The sequence below is a fragment of the Amblyomma americanum genome, chromosome 5 (genome assembly GCF_052857255.1).
Source record: "Amblyomma americanum isolate KBUSLIRL-KWMA chromosome 5, ASM5285725v1, whole genome shotgun sequence".
Classification (NCBI taxonomy): Eukaryota; Metazoa; Arthropoda; class Arachnida; order Ixodida; family Ixodidae; genus Amblyomma; species Amblyomma americanum.
Window position 1 is genome coordinate 77,722,176 of NC_135501.1, and position 14,925 is coordinate 77,737,100.

Below are 14,925 nucleotides of genomic sequence, written 5' to 3' on the forward strand. Positions count from 1 at the left end.
GTCATCGAGGAACGGGAGGCGAGCTAGGCATGCTTCAGTCATAAGGCCTACTGGCGGGGCCGGGAAAGGCCCCTTCAGTAGCTGTCCGGGAAACGCCAATACAAAAAACGCATCGCCGTGGGGATTTACGGGAGATATGGGATGTGTGCTGGCCCACATAGTGTAGGCGAAGTTATGGCAAGAGGAAACCACAGCCGTAGAAGAGAAGGGGATGCCTCGGCCGCTGGCGACGGTGCAACGACAGCGCACGACATTGGGCTTGCGATGTGCTCCGTGTGGCTCTTGCTGCCGTGTAGGGGAGTGGTCGAAGTGGGCGACGTTGTGTACCGACTGTTTACAAAAGTGAGCCCACAGTGGCATTGGGACTGCTTGCTGGGAACTGAGGGCACAAGTCCGTGACATAGTGGTTGGAGTTGGAAGGAAGTAATAGTGCCGAGTACATTTGCGGTGTTGGATGGGGCATGCTGCAATGCGTCGGAAGCCTGACGCCTTCTTCGATGGCTATCTTGTCTGTCGAAAAGGAACAGTCACTTGTGAAGGCGCCAGGCAGGCAGGTATCCGAGCCAGGCGGTTCAGATGGCGTGTGATGAGCGACAATGCTCTGGTGGGGCTTGAATGGGCGCCCCACGATAAGAAGACTTGGGCTCACTCTGGTTAGGCTAGAGGTAGCAAGCGAAGATGCGACTTGAAACGAGTTGGGGCCCGGGTCGAGAGAGGTTTCTTCTGGTAATGGTCCAAGCGCCACAGCTGGCAAGCAGGGATGGGCAGGAGGCGCTCTGGGACGGGAGGTCGCAAGTGGATGGCCGTCCGTAGAGGCTGCTGGAGCAAACTGAGGAAAGATCGCGGTATAGCATCAGGCAGCTGGTTGGGAAGGTTGGCAAGGAACCGACGCGTGCATGCGTGGCACTTTCCGAATAATGGCTGAGGGCACATCAATTGGCGGCAATAGTGGACAGACCGGTGTGGGGAGCGGCTCTGGTGTTGTAGTGTTAGCTGGTTAGAGGGAAATCTGAAATAACTCGGTGAAGGAATGTGGCGGGGGGGGGGGGTGCGTGACGTGGCGCCACAGCTTCTCAATCAGGAACTGGAGCGCAGGAAGGCGGCGGGAGCGCCGTTATGTGTGTCGAAGCAGTCGTCCGGGGTAACAAGATGAGGAAAGTGATCCACATTCATTAGAGGTCACGGTGGCCCCGGCTGGTGAGCTGGCGGAGTGGGCTGTCGATGTTGCAGGCCAGGCCGCTTGCCGTATGCGTTCTCTGTTGCGCGAGCGAGGCCGCGCTCCCATCAGCATCTTCGTCAGCGTCGCTGGCGATGCCAGCGCTGCTACAAAAGATTAGCCAAAGAAAAGGTGGTAGGAATCTCAGAAAACTTGCAGCATTCAACAAAGACATTGAAGAGCATCCATTGCATGCAATATTTGTGTAACAAATGTATTGGAATATTGGCAGCGCCAGAACGTGGAAACTGTACCGACATGTATTAGCTCCAGAGAAAACAATATCGAAGGCTCGACAGCAGCTTCAAGAGCTGGTGCGTAAATATGCAGGCCCGACAAATCAACTTATAGCCGAGGTTAGGAATCGCTGCATTAGCTGTTCTGGAGTACTTCAGTACGCGGCTCGGTAAACCCGGTATTGGACAGTCCCATCACTGTCGGGGAAGTGAGGGCTGAACTCAACAGCCTAAGAACCAAAACGGCAGCCGGGTCCGAGAGAATCAACAATAGGATGCTCAGGAATCTTGACGACGGTTCCGTTCGGAATCTTACAACCTGTATGCAAGAATGCTGGGACAAGGGAGCAATACCGCAAGCGTAGAAAGCTACGAACCTGGTCTTCATTGCGAAGCCAGAGAAGAAGCTCAGCTTTGAGCATGTCAGACCCATTTCCATCACATTTTGGGTTGGAAAATTGATGGAGCACATAATTCGATCTATAACTGAATAGAGTCATGGCAGGTCAAAATCATTATCCTGATGCTGGCGTCTCTCATAGCCTGAGTCGCTTTGAGACGTTAAACCCCCCAAACACTTTATCCTGATACATTGAAAGGCTTCAGATCAAACCTATCGGCATGCGATGCAATTTTTTTTATTCTAGAAGTGTGCCATGAGGCATAGGTTGAAAAAAGGAAAGGGGGAAGGAATGCACGGGATTTAAAGTTAAAAGAAGGAGTGATGAACCGTTGCGCTGAGGTAGTCGCAGAGGTTGTGAATGAAACGGTTGTCCAATGTCCAATTCATGTAATCACTTTCGCGGTTCCACCGCAGGCCCACCTCCCTGAGGAGCCGTTTTCTGATAGCAGCCGTCGCTGGGCACGTCCACAACAATTGCCGCACATCACAAATGTCCGGTGCAGCGCTACAGTGAGGGCACCTGCCAGGTACTGGCATATCTTTGGCACGCCACCGATGACGGACAGATGGTGTCAGAGCCGCCCCTGCCCGAATCCGGCGCACGGATACCTCCTCCTGCCGAGTAAGACTACGGGGGAGAGGCTCCGAACACGGAGGAATTAGAGCGCGTGTTCGCTGGCGCAGAACTTCGGAATCGGAAACATGGGACAGGAACGGATCTGGGGGAAGAGGGGAAGGTGGCGGATCGTCTATGGTATGAAGATGAGTCATAGCATCCGCTTGAATGTTATGTTGATCCTGGGCATGGCCGCGAATCCTGTGTATGCGCACAAGACATGGATACTTTGCGCAGAGCTCATTAATGCGATGGAATTCTACAGCTTAAGGAGCAGGTAATCAATAAAAAGTTTGTTGATACTATGGTGCTTGTGGCACTGGACGTCTCCGAAGCTTTTTATAGTGTCACAAACGTAGCCATACTTGAGAACCTTAGCACGCTAAATGTTGGAGTCGTGACATATAACTACGTAAGAGACTTTCTCTCAGTTCGGACTGCTACCATCAGCCTGGGAGGACAATTACTCTAAACATTCGATTGGGGAATAGAGGGACGCCGCAAAGGTCAGTTCTCTCTCCGAACCTGTTTAATGTAGCGAAGATTGGGCACCCAGGGCAGCTGAACGGAATCAAGAATTTGCATCACACCTTATATGCCGACGATTTGACGCGGTGGGTGAGTAGGAGTAGCCATGGACACATTGAAAGCAAACTTATTTCTGATGCGGGGCACTGAAATCACCGCCAACCAAGATAGAGCATCCCCGGTATGCGCCGCAAAGGTGAGCTATCCATTCTAGCTGAAAGCGAGGAGCTCTGCCAGTGTAGAGACGTATGTAGCACGACACAAGGACCACCTCACTGTGGGGAAGGCGAAGCAGCACAGGCAAAACCTCTTGCCAATTGTTGCACCAAGACGCCAGTGGAGAGAGAGAAAAAAAAATGTTTTGTCCTTTAAGGGTTTAGCGTTCGGTCTTCGTCTGCATTGCTGCAGACTCTTGAGCTTCAAAGCAGGGTTGGGCGCCTAGTCCAGGGCTCCACTGAGTCGCGCTGCTTCGCTTGCGTGCGGCACCATTGACCTTTGGGCAGCGAGCTCGCACCTGGTGAGCCGGCCCTTCGACTGCTCCACACTCGGGGTTTTGTCTTATTGGGACGTGTAGTTTCGCTTGCACTGCCAGGTTATATGGTAAAGAGGGGGGTTGCCCCGCACCACGGGCATGTGTTCCTATACTGTGTAGGATACATCGTGCTAAATATATGTAGGTTCCCGTTTGCAGCCTCCGCCAACTAGCTGCTTCTTGTTGTGTTAGGCCCTTATGTGACGGGGAGTATCTAATTCTTTTCCCTTTTTGACGGTTTAGGTATTCTGTATTTTCGCCCCAAAATCTGTATTTTCGCCTCTCTATCCTATCTTTTTGGAATAAATGTTTTCTACTACTACTACTAGTGCTGCGCGTGTGTTTTTATTGCTCCATCATAAACTAATCACGCGCAAAACCTGTACGCATTTCTTAATTTGAAAATAGTTTGTGTATATTACCTCTCCCATATCCTCTCTTCTTGCACCTTACCTCTTTCATTTTATTTCTACATTCTGCCGGCTATCCTTTACTTCCGATGCGCCAACTCAGGTGCCTCAGTATCGATGGCAGATGCTGGGGCTAGAAAGAATCTCGTCCTTCCTTTTTATTAATATTTCAATAAAAGCACGAATTACTACTACGTGACCGCCGATATGTGAGGCAAATACTGAGCCATTTCTTGTCCCCAAAACCTAATTTTCATTTTTCAAACCAATCATCAATTTTCTTGGAAAGCAAAGGAAAAGGCTTAACTAGCACTCTGGGACAGCGCACACCTATGTCGCGCTTTAATCTTCGTGGCGATAGTAAGTGATATGTGCTGCATGCGTTGGCGTTCACAACGTTGTAGCAGAAACGGGACACTGAAGCTTTAGACCGTCTGCGTTCACTGTGTTCATTGCCGTAGGCGTTGACAACTTTCTATACTCCAATGATTTTGACTAACCCTCTGTGGTGGCTCAGTGGTTAGGGTGCTCAACTAGTTATCCGGAGTACACGGGTTCAAACCCAGCCGCGGCGGCCGCGTTTCGATGGAGGCGAAACGCAAAGGCTCCCGTGTGTTGTGCGATGTCAGTGCGATCGCAAATTGGTCAAAATTATTCCAGAGCCCTGCACTAGGGCACCTCTTTCTTCCGTTCTTCTCTCAGTCCCTCCTTCATTTATCCCTTCTGTTAAGACGAGGTTCAGGAGTCCGCCGAGATGTGAGACAGGTACTGCGCCATTTTTTCTTTTCAATTTCATTTTCACGAAAGCAAGGCGCAAAACTGGCTCCCTAGGACAGTGATGTATTCAAACGCGCTCTGAGGGACGTGGCGGCGCTGAGAGAGAGAAGTGGGTTTCATGCATTAGCGCTGACAACGTTGTGACAGACAAGCGGCACTGCAGCAATAGGCCGAATCATTCCTTAGATGACCAAATCTCACGATGAACCATTAATTTACCTGCCTCTTGCCAGAGTGGCAGGGTGGGCGCACTTGCTATTTAGTGTACGGGAACGCACTTATCGTTACAGACGCCAAGCCGCGTCTAATTGACGGATACACCACAGCATTCTGTGTCTAACCCGTTTACAGTAGTTGCTTCACAGCTGATTTTTTACAGTGAGACTGCATACCCCTACAGTCCAAGGATATTGTCGTGTTGTCGTGGTCGTCAGCAAAAAAACCCGAGGAGTGAGAAAGCACCCAAAATCAAAGAAATCGCATATCACGCTAACCAGAAAACAGTCGTAATATAAAAACTAAAAAATTAAAAACAAACAAAAAGTAAAAATAAAGCGGCGGCTGCGTTTTTATGGAGGAAACACGCTAAGGCGCCTTGAGCTGTGCGATGTCAGTGCACGTTAAAGATCCCCAGGTGGTCGACATTAATCCCGAGCCCTCCACAACGGCACCTCTTTCTTCCTTTCTTCTTTCACTTCCTCCTTTATCCCTTTCCTTGCGGAGCGGTTCAGGTTTCAAACGATATGCGAGACAGATACTGCGCCATTTCCTTTCCCACAAAACCTATTATTAATCAAAACTAAATCTATAAAAAAAATAAAGAATAAAAAATACACGAGACAAATTCCACCTCTTACTGATGATAAAGCGGTCATAATAAAAAATGCAAGAAAAATATATTCTTAAAATAAAAATCAAACTATACACATCTTCGTCTGTAGGAGCGGGACTCGGCAGCGCGTTGCAGCGCTGCCACGGACTCCAAGCAACGTTAGACGCAAAAACCACTAACTTTCAGACAGAGATAAACATACAACGTCTAATAAAACGAAAGCTCCAAAAGGGCGCAGACGTAATTGGACAGCCGCGGGAACCTTATATACCCACATCTCTTCATTCAGCAGATCAACCCAATCTACCTCCACCTAACCCGGAACTTATTGCCGACACTGCCTTAAACGAAGTCCGCCGAGTTCTCTTTAGTATTCACCACTCTACGGCGCCGAGGCCGGATGGCATAACGTACAAGGCACTACTCAATCTGCACGAGATCTCTCTTCAGGTACTCACGGAGCTCTTTAATAACCACTGGCACGCCGGGACGCTCCCATCAGCCTGGACCCATGACACAGCATGCGATTTTTACCCAAAACCGGGCAAACCCCTCGCCCTTCAAAATTTGCGCCCCATCTACTTAACGAGCTGTGTCGGCAAGCTCTTCGAGCATGTCGCCTGCAGCCATTCCTAGAAACAATATGCTTTCTCTCCCACGTACAATTTGGCTTCCTTCCAAAACATCTCGGCGCAAGACGTACTTCTCGTCTAAACAGTCTAGCTTTTACGTTAACCGCTGTACAGCCGCTACGTGAGCCGTATGGCCCTGGATACTCGTAAGGCTTTCGACACAATAAGCTATGACCATATCCTGACGACATTAGCCACCCTTGGCGGCGACAAACACATAAGGCTATATGTTCGGGTCTTCCTTCAGGGACGCACGGCAGAACTCCACCTTGGGGATGACGTAATCCAGCTTTTCCCACTCCCTAACTGATGAGCCCCACAAGGGGTGTTCCTAAAATAATGATAACAATAATAATAATTTGTTTTTTGGGGAAAGGAAATGGCGCAGTATCTGCCTCATATATCGTTGGACACCTGAACCGCGCCGTAAGGGAAGGAATAAACGAGGGAGTGAAAGAAGAAAGGAAGAAGGAGGTGCAGTAGAGGAGGTCTCAGCGATAATTTCGACCACCTGGGGATCATTAACGTGCACTGACATCGCACAGCACACGGGAGCTTTATCGTTTTGCCTCCATAAAAACGCAGCCGCCGTGGTCGGGTTCGAACACGCGAATTCCGGATCAGTAGCCGAGCGCCCTAACCAATGAGCCACTGCGGCGGGTACAGCATGGATTGGAGGCAACACTTTTTTGAACTGTTGGCAGTTTAGGATTCGCGAACTTCCTTTTCGATATTCGTGGAAACTTCTTTTTTGCTTCCTATGTGCCCTGTAGTGAGGTTTAGAGGCATGTTTCTCCACCTCGTGTCCACGTTTGCGCCCTACAACTAGTTGAAGACTGCCTACGCACCTTTTTACTCAAAGCTATATTTCTTTGTTGTTTATGAATCAACATTTACTATGCCCGAAATAAATCGGTGGGGCACGCAGGCACCAGACGGGGTGGTTCCCTAGTTATGGGACCCATATGTTCTCAGCAGCTCCTGGCCCCTGTCCGTCAGTGCTAGCTGAATCGGTAGGAAGGGGCTGGATAACAAGGTCTCCTATCGCTCAATGGTTTGGGGATTGGGGGTGTTGGAGGGAAGGGGAGTAGGGGCGGGGGGTCTTTAGTTCTGTGCACTCTGGCAAGACGCGCGGCAGGGTGCCTTTTTCTCTTTTGCAAAAAGGACAGAGCATATCGTGTTCCGCAGTGTACATGCGGTTAATCAGTACAGGATGCGCAAGCGATCTCGCCTGCGCTCGATGCAGGAACGTCTGTTGTTGCCTTGCGAGTACATCTCGGTACATCTGGGTATTTTCCGGGTATATTTCGCTGTGTGTATCGTTTTTCCGTGACCACTTGGAGGCAGTCTGCCAACCATTCCATGGCTAACGTGAAGTATTTGTAGGGCGTCTGATTTTACCTACAACAGGGCATTCGCTAATCATCGCCGAGCCATTAGACCCTTTCTAAGTGTCGGAATTTCTTAATTTCTGTTTTACCCCCTAAGGCATGTCAGCTTCTTTTGTATGCCTGTTAGCGCTGTGCTAAAATATTATACACAGCCCATAAACTTTGTGCCGCAGTGCTTCAATGTTAGGCATGGTCTGTTGTTTTTACCAGCTTTCTTCAGTACATACAAAGAAAATATGTCCGTTTAGCGCAAAAATAATCAAGTTTTGTTCCAGTGAGCTATGCTCACGAAGCCGCTTCGGCGTTGAGTACCAGCAGCGGCTCAGGCTCTCTTCCACTCTATCATCTTTGCATTGTCGACATTTACGAACCCGTCCACTGTCGCCTTCCAGCCACAGAGCATATTTACGTATGGAGGCAGAAGAGAAAGTAGTGATTAAAACCTCTCATTTGTATGACGCACTAAGCACGTCTTATCGGCAGTTATTTATCTAAGGTCTCTTTGAATACGTTTACTGACCCTCAGAGGAAAGCGTTTATGGTGATGACTGAAAAATAAGTGTCCTATATCAGTTGCTGACGCTTCCGCAAACAGCAATGCACATAGCGGCAGTACATACAGAAAACTGCAAAGTGGAGCCCTGCCTTTTTCTACATAGATGGAAAGCGTATTGGATGGCGCCAAACATACTGAACGCTCTTTTCCAGCATTCAAGCATTCAAGGCCACAGCTGCTCTCGCCTTCGCACATAAACATGCAAACTCTGTTGCTGGAACCTATAATGCAGTGTAAGTAACAAGACCAAATGCTAGGTGTCGCGTACTTGCTGTGCCGAAGGATCCAAACCAAACAATGTATATTTAAAACAGACGCACAGATTGCCTGCAGCAGTGGTTTCTTTATTTACACTCGTTTCTTCCCGTTTCAGAGTGAAGCTATTTTCTCATTATCCCGAAAAACAGGCTGAAGGCCTCTGTCGTGCCATTGACAGTAAAAGCAGGGATACCTCGTGCGAGTTACAATCCGCAGCTTATTTTTTGGTATCTTTCCAGCTCAATCCCAATTCCATAAAACTGCAGTAGAAATGTTGAGCAACTGCAAATATGGCCAGAATTTTAGCCACTGACAAGCCAATTGCGATTGGAAGCGCGCAAGTTTCAAACCACACCTGGTTTATCGATTGACGAGCTTTTACTCATAATGCTTTGCGAGCACAAATTAATATGTATCCATCGAAGGGATATTAAACTCGAACATTAACGCTCTCTATCTTTGGATACAAAAGCATAAAAAATCTAGCAGGTATTTGCTACGGGAAGTTCTGAATGCTGTGAAACGAACAAACGAATTGTACGCGCAAAGAACTGTTTCGTCATGAGTAAATTCGGTTGACAGGAAAATAAAAAGATCTTCATGTTCCAAGGAAGCATTAGAGTTCACCCATTTAGGGTCTGTTACCGAAGGCATCGTGCAACTCTGACTGTTACATCTGCTTGGCTGTGCGCGCGGCTAGGGAAATGGGTTTGAATTCCAGTAGGCGGCGTCCCCTTTTCTCCTCACCGTGTTTTCAACTATATTCTTGAATTTCATCTCCGTTCTAAACTTTTTCTTTCTATCATGAGGCAGCCGAGAGCTATAGCGTAAGAAAAGCTGAACATTGTCACTTTTCTGTCGCTAAAGCTGTATTAGAGTACTGCTGTACGCTAACATAGTCTGTCTTGTTCGCGTACAACGTCTAGTGATCGCAGCCTGGCGCCTCTGCTAAAAGCAGGGACCTAACATTTAGCGGTTGTTTTTGGGGGTAAAGCAATTGGTGCATTTTTAATCTTTCCTCATCATTAAGGCAGCGGTGCCGCAAAATTTAAGTGGAAAAACCTCTCAGGCTTTCACCAAATTTACCGTCCAGTCAGTTAACTAGTACTGAACGTTGCGCACTACGTGCAGGAAGGTACGTAATGATCAAACTTCTTCATTGAATTAGCCCCCACTCATCTAGCTATATGCAAGGCAAAGATACGGGATCCGAGAAGAAGACATTAGGTTCTAAGAGGGTAAGGGCGGTTGTCCTTCATCGAAGTCATCGAAGTCTCTAAAACAAGTCACACGCCTATCAACGCTAAAACAGATGCAAAAAGGTGGCTGTCGCCGAATGAACTGGTCTGATTTCTAAGCATTATATATATATATATATACGTATAGAAGAGCCATATTGTAATAATTCTTGTAGATTCCAAAGATTTTATCATTAAGCCGCTTTGTTACTTAACGGTCATTAAGGTCAGTTCGGCGACAAAACGTGACCGCATTCGGCTCCCTCTCGCGAGGTGGCGCTTTCGACGCTGTTGACCCGGTCCGTCCGGTCTCTCGTCGCACGAACTAACGCTGTGAGACGAGCGCGCCGTGTTTCACGGCACTTTGCTCCGGAAATTCCTGTTTAACGAAGATAATTCCAAGGTAGTGCCCAAACATTATTTTGAATGTGCAATTACAGTGCATTAAGACAGCCAGAGCGGTCCTGGGCGGCATAGGTACGATCGGGATCTCTGAATCATTAGCTAATCCGATGAGACACCTAGATCTTGGTTGAGTATAGTTGTTTTGTTTCATTTCCTTCGCCGCAAACTAAATGACTCTGCTTACGGAGAGGCACGAAACGGTAGATGAATCGCACGTTGCCGAAAATATCGATACCAAGTACCATCGGTTTGGAGCAGGACAATCAACGCTGCATACGCGCTTTTTAAAGGGAGATGCAGCACTACCACCGCGAAGCTTCGACGTTTTTAAGGACATAAAACGCAAAAAGTGACAGTAATAGCAAATATCAGATTGAAAGCAATTTATTCGATTCAAATAGAAAAAATTCATATAGATCTTAATAGGAGCAACTTTAAAAGGGCCAAACATTTACAAGAGATGTGCTTTTTTGTTCGCAACAGCCACCTTCTCTTTGCCCACTAAACGTTGAATAACATCTCTTGAGAAAAAATGCCTTCTTATAACAATAGAAAAGTTCAATCAGAAGCTACCGCCAATGTGCTCCTGTAAAGAGGAGCGCATCTAGCGTTTGTAAAAACGGCACCTTAAGTACCGCTCCACACGCTCCCTGTACATACTTTTGAAAATTAAGTTTTTCACTCAGTCAGTTCTTTAGATACCGGCCGTGCCGAGCGAGCGAAAGCAGCGCTTCTCGCTCATAGCTGGCGTCAAAATGGTGCGAGCCATCGTCCATCAGCGGTGCATGTGCGGGGAATAGATGGGTGGAAAGAACTTTCATTAGAAAAATGAAAAAAAAAAAAATCTTCCAAGGTGGTATTCTACTAGTCTAGGAGTCCAGAGGCTTGCGCCTCACATAAGGCCCGATCCACCAGCCGTTTCTGGCCGGCGGGCTGAGTGGTCCGTAAAGCAGCCTCCCAGGAAGAATGAGTGGGATTGGGGATGTGGGTACTGCCTGTGGGGAAGGACATTCCCAAAGGTAGCGAAAAAGTGTAGATCCGGGCACACCACAGGTGTTACAATTAAGAGGAAAGGTGGGATGAAAGCATGATTGACGGTAGGGTGAAATTAAGCTGCCCGTCGGTAATTGTCGCCATGTGGCGCTGGATAAGGGCGACAAAGAACTGGGGCGTGGTGGGAATGTCATGCGACTGAGTTTGTAGAATGCGGTGATTTGGTGATATGTATAATGGACCGATGGGGCCTCTTGCGCAGAGTTGGGTGCCTGATCGTCCGGGGTCGGGGGGAGAGTTCTCGGGCCAGCGCATGAACACGCTCATTTCCGGGGATCGAGGCATGCCAAGGGATCCACGACAGAGTAACCGTTCGGTCGAGAGAGGTGGCTGTGGCAAGAATACCATGTGTGGCCGGCGTCGCCACGCCCTTTAGATAGTGGCGGTATGCGGCCTGGATGCATGTGCGGAGGTAGATGGCTAGGGGAGGGGAAGGTTTTCCGCAGTGGTACAGGTGCCCTCCTCGCAGTCGCGTCGCGCTCTGCTCCGTTCTTGGGCGGTGCTGTGAAATCTGCTTCACGCGTTAGACTGACTGCGGAGGCCACGCCTTCGAAAATGTCAGCCTGTTTTAAGTTTGTCTCCTTATGAACCATGCTTTGGGGCAGCAGGCTCAAAATAGCTCCATCCTTTGCTCTGATTTTAAAGCAACCTTTAAGAAAATGAGACTAGTTATAGAAGTGTGTTACTTTATTACGCGAAAGCGTATACAGCTCGTTCGGTCAAAAAGTCGTCAGCGTCCTCGTAGTTGTTGTGGTTGTCGGCACCGCACCTCGGATATATTCTTTTCTGGTGTCCATCAATATATATGACAGGCGTCATCTCCTTTCCTTAAAACCGAATTCTTTTTCATTTTCCTTCCCTTACGGAACGGTGGAGCGGTTCCGGTGTTCACCGAGACATGTGAGACAGGCGTCGTTTCCTTTCCTTAAATTGTCCAACGGGCATGGACCCGCCGCGGTGGCTTAATGGCTAGCGCGTTAGGATACTGAGCCCAAGTACCCGGGTTCGAACCCGACTGCGGTGGCCGCGTTTCGATGGAGGCGGAACGCAAAAACGCCGATGCGCTGTGCGATTCCAGTGTACGTTAAAGATCCCTAGGTGGTCGAAATTACTCCGGAGCTCTCCACTACTACTCCTCTTTCTCCCTTCCTTCCACTCTCAATCCCTGTTTTATCGTTCTCTTACGGTGCGGTTCAGGTTTGCGTCGAGATGCGAGACAGATATTGCGCAGTTTTCCCCAAAAACCAATTCAACTGAATTCCAACGGGCATGGGGTTCCTGAACCCCTTGTCAACACTGTAACACACTGTCGCGTCCCACTCTTTAACAGGAAGCTTCAGCGTTCGCCAATTCTTTCCCTAAAATTATTGCAAAATGAAAACGCCTATAGAGCTGCACTCAAATTTCCCATCAAGGAATACAGCAATCGTTCTTAAAATTATTTTTCTTCAGGTCGCAAACAAACCAAACCGGGAATTCCTTCCTCTCACACGAGTGCTCTGCAGCTAGATTGAATGAATGAATGAATGAATGCGAGCGGAACTTTGATACCCGGCCTCTGAAGAGTCGTCAGGCGACAGCGCTCTGCGATCTACTTGATACACATATCGTTCTAATATGCTATCCGATTCAACGCGCACTGTAATCTTGGCTCAGTGGGAGTATCATTCTAGTTATTAAAAAACCGGTACCTAGAAAACATGGAAACTGGGGTGCATGAGACTGCATTGAGAGGGCTACATCAGAGTTTTGACCAAGTTGATACTTTTTCTATTACTTGTGCCGAAAAAACAAAAAAAAATTGGTTTGTGGTTTGTTGTTGGTAGTTCAGGATATATGCTTTTCGAAAAGCACATGTGCAGAGATAGAATTTTTTCAGTTCCCCTTATATTTTTCGTTTACGGTATGCAAGCACCCGCCGCGGTGGCTCAGTGGTTAGAGCGCTCGGCTACTGCTGCGCCGTTCCCGGGTTCGATCCCGAACGCGGGAGCAGTGTTTTTATGGAGGCAAAACGCTAAGGCGCCTGTATGCTGTGCGAATCTCTTCGTTTTTATTTTACTTCTTCCTTTATGCCATCACCTTACGGCGCGGTTCAGGTGTCCAACCATAGAATAAATACTGCGCCATTTCCTTTCCCAAAAATTCGATTATTATTATTATTGTTACTATTATTATTATTATTGCACTGTGCAGGTCAACATGCCCGTATGAATGACTGCATACAACAGGTCGCAAGAATGCTTTTGTGGAAAATACCCGGCTCGTTACTTTCGACATATATATGTACAAATGTAGCGCATTTTTAAGGTACACGTATTGCATATTACTTGCTTGTTGACCCGCCACGGTGGCTCAGTAGTGAAGCTACTTGTCTACTGAGCCGGAGTACACCAGTCCGAACCCAACCGTGGGGGCCGAGTTTCGATGGAGGCGAAACGGAAATGTAGAAGTAGTAATAAATTTATTCATAGAAATATAAGAGTGCCTGTCAGTATCGAGCCACTCTTCTCATCTTTTGATGTGGTCTGTTGCTCTTGTGGCACGGTTGGAGCCCCTAGTCCAGGGCCCCACTGAGTCTTGCCGCCAGGTAGGCTTTCCGGACCAGTTCTTCCTGGACCGCCGGATCCTCACTTGAAAGCATCCTCTCCTACTGCTCCACACCCGGGATTTTGTTTATTCCGGCAGTATTTGTTTTCTTTTCCCTTCACACCACGCTGTTCGAATCAACGTGGCTTTGTTCTCGCACCACGGGCATTTGCTGCTATATAGCCCTGGGTAGATCTTACTTAGCATGTTTAGATTCGGGAAAGTTCCCGTTTGTAGCTGCCTCCAATAGACGGCTTCCTGCTGGTGGAGATTTTTGTCAGGTGGGGGATATCTGACCCCTTAAAGTAATTCAGAATTTCTGAGTTTCCCAAAGGCACTGGTTCCGCGTCAGGCTGCTCGAGGTTGGTTTGGTTGGAGGCTCGATTTGTTAGCTCTCGAGCTCTCCTATCCACCTCGGCATTCCCCACGATACCTGTGTGTCCCGGTACCCACAATATTATGTGTTGCAATTCTTTTCCTTCGGCGGTAATTTGGCTGTCTTTAGGATGTGGCGCGGCCCCCACTCCCTATTTTGCCATTCATGTAGTTTCTGCATGCTGTTTGCGAGTCTGCTAGAATTATTTTTGACCTTTGAGCACGGTAGCCATCTGACGCCGCTAGGGCAATGGCAGCCTCTTCGGCCTCCTCAATCGTGCCATCCCTGATAGTTGCGCTGGCTATTTCTTTCAGGTCATGATTAATTGCCGTTGAAAGCACTCTATTTCTGTTTTGTTGTCTAGTTCTTCCGTATGCAGCCACATTCATGTACGTAATGTTTTCTTTGTTGGCTAGGCTCTGTTGCACATACTGTGTCCTAGCCTCCCGTCGCCCTTTGTGCAGGTTCGGGTCCATATTTTTGGGAATTGGTGGTACCCTAATTTTTTGCCGCAGTTCATCGGGTAATCGTTTTGATGTTTTTATCTCTGACAGTGCACTCTCATAGCCTCACCTTTCAGCAGCTCTGTCCCGGTTTTGGTCTTTTTAACCTCTGGAGCTGAGGTACGAGTTGGGCCTCCCTTAGCTCCAGAAAGGTGTTATGCAGAGAAGAGCTGTTAGTTTCTACGTCGAGGTTGATAGCGGTAGGTGTACCGCTGTTTTGTATGCTCTGGTAAGTATCGTGTCCGCTAGATTTATTTGTGCTTTGTTGCAGTTGTAGTACGGTGTTTGTAGCTGCGGTATTAATACGGTAGTTGTAGTATGGTTCAGGTGTCCAGCGATATATTGGTTTTTTGGGGAAAGGAAATGGCGCAGTATCT